The sequence below is a fragment of the Montipora foliosa genome, chromosome 3, assembly GCF_036669935.1.
Source record: "Montipora foliosa isolate CH-2021 chromosome 3, ASM3666993v2, whole genome shotgun sequence".
In the NCBI taxonomy this organism is placed as follows: Eukaryota; Metazoa; Cnidaria; class Anthozoa; order Scleractinia; family Acroporidae; genus Montipora; species Montipora foliosa.
This window is the reverse complement of record NC_090871.1, coordinates 26498170-26500669: the sequence shown is the minus strand read 5'-3', so window position 1 is coordinate 26500669 and position 2500 is coordinate 26498170. Positions and strand designations below refer to the sequence as shown.

At 39.2% G+C, this 2500-nt stretch overlaps 1 protein-coding gene across 1 annotated transcript in view; it reads left to right on the top strand.

The window, feature by feature from the left end:
- The window catches only part of LOC137994175 (polycystin-1-like protein 2), a 40425-nt gene that overhangs the window by 7816 nt on the left and 30109 nt on the right, over positions 1 to 2500 (top strand). The gene's annotated exons all lie outside the window — the stretch shown is intronic.

Sequence of the window (2500 nt, the reverse complement as noted above, 5' to 3'; positions counted from 1 at the left end):
TAGATTAACGTGTAGCATTGAAGCAATTGTGTATAAAGCTAGCATTTGGGATAGCGGACAATATTCAGAGAAATCACCTTTCCCTTTGCGATGACATTAGACAACATTATCTGATTCTTTACTGAGAGATAAGTAATTTAAGTAAGTTAGATTGCTCAGGTGAGATGCACGCGACATTGGACCATGAAATAGGACTGAAGAAACTCACACCATGTCATATCTCACTGTATGCCTTTCATAGAAATTGATGAGTGCATTACGTATGTGCACGACTGCGATCTTCAAGCCACTTGTACCAACACAGAAGGGTCTTTTGAGTGCTCATGCAATCAAGGTTTTTCTGGAAATGGCACATCGTGTTCAGGTAACGTTATATGTACATTGAAATGTCTGGACTCCAACGATCTTGACCATCATCTTCATATTGAAAATTTTATCGTCATATTCTGGTGCTTAGGGCGATGAACTTGAATTCGTAAGTGCATTGATTAATCCTTCTCTATGAACCATGCATGACTATGTCCATCTCCACTGTTCCATTGTGGTGATCACCCTAGCTTTTTATTATTACAGATCTGACACTTTTTCGCGACTGTAAGTAAATGTTCGGAGAAGAATAGCCATTCGGCGCAATAATTATCTTTATCGTCACCTTAAGCACTATATGAAGTCATCACGTTCATCGCCATTACGGTCGTTGCTCTTGTGAATCGTTGCCACTAACATTAATACACTCATCTTTATTGTAACTTCATGTAGTGGTCAGTGCATGGGACACCCGACCCTGGGGTCGCGGATTCGAGGCCTGGCCCTCTCGCCGTTTGTTTCCTTGGACAACAAACTTCTCACCGTCTCTCCCAGCCTAAAATACTTAACGGAGATGCTGTAATAGGGAGCTTTAGCAACGACAATGACGAAACGAGAACGTCATGTCAAAATATAAATTCGCCACGTGACTGTTTCGACCTTTTTAATATGACGAGTGGTAGTTATTCTAATATATAGATTTAGGCCAACCCTAAAAGCGGAGCTCCCTGGTTATTTATTCTTACTGCCTGTAGGGTTTGTGAAAATATAAGGTTTCGAATTGTCCGCGTTTTGATGTTTCCAGTTGCTGCTTTAATAATTTAATTATTTTCTTTGCTTTCTTCTATAGAATAATTCATTGTCTAACTAGTGAATTCCACGGTAAATGTTACGCTAAAAACCGATATCGCATGAATCAGGAAGCGATGAGTGCGACATCGGTTTTTCCAGTGAAACTTACTTTGTAATTCACCAGTTTGGCAATAATTTTTTCTTGAACCGAATGAGTTTTAAAAGAAAACAAGCACTCCCTCAGCGAGCGAATGGAAAAGGACAAAAAGCCATTTCAGAGTCAACTGTCAATAGCCAGCGAACAGGAATCGTGCTAAAAGAGAATCCATAAAAACAACTTTGTCAATTCAAGGTCAAAGAAGAGTTTTACTGACGTACTTTATTCCACTTTATCTCTGAAAACAAGATCATTCACATTTTTATGTATTTCATTGAAACACGCCAGGTAGGCTTGGTACAAGAATCGACAAACTACGGCAATGCAACCAAGAAAGGAGGAACTTCAAACAAGATCGGCTCCAACACTTAAATAACGTTTGGGTGCTTTAAACGAACTTCTGAAAACACAAGCTTTTGAGATTTCCCCGTAATTTTACGAGAACTCATTGCGGTTACGTGTTTATAACATAAGGGCAAAATTTTGTGGTCACTGTCGAGGCACAACGAAAACCAGTTGGGCAAATGGATTAAAAAAGCACTTGTTCACTCGCATTTTAGAGGAAAACAAACAAACAAATCAACTCTTTCTTTATGTCCAAAAGAGTACAGATTAATTCCAGTTGACAATAAAAATTCGATTCTCATTCCTGAACAAAGGAAGAACCGATTAAACCAACTTTTCAAAATATGCATCCACTTTAAATAACGCATCCGTAAAAATAAAATTAGTGCCCAAGGAATGAATTTGTGTGCTAAGTATGAGCTTTACTGGTATTCTGTTTTGTCGTTGTCGTTCTCTTTCGCTCAGTCCTTTCGTTTCTGTTCTAAACATAGGTCCTCCAGGCATCATGTAACCTTATCAGAGCTTCTAAAGATATGCCAAAAATTGCAATACAGAGAAAAAAGCAGCTCTAAGGAAATTACAAATAAACACTCAGCTTTAGGTTTACATCCCGTCGATGCTTGACTTGAATAACTGCGTAGCCACCAGTGTGAACCACAGATATCATGATATGTCAAACTGGATTGAAATCAGCCAAAAATGCAAAAAGGAAACATCTTCGAAACCGTTTTCCACCTGAACACGAAAAGCGTTGACTATAGTATGGACATGTACCTGCGTTGAGCCACAGAAATGAAGCCTCGCTTATGTTCAGGTGAGTTAACCTGGCTTGAGCCTGCAATCAAATCGAAAACTAGTACCTGGTCAGCGGCCAACTTCATAAAAACAGCTGACCTCGGT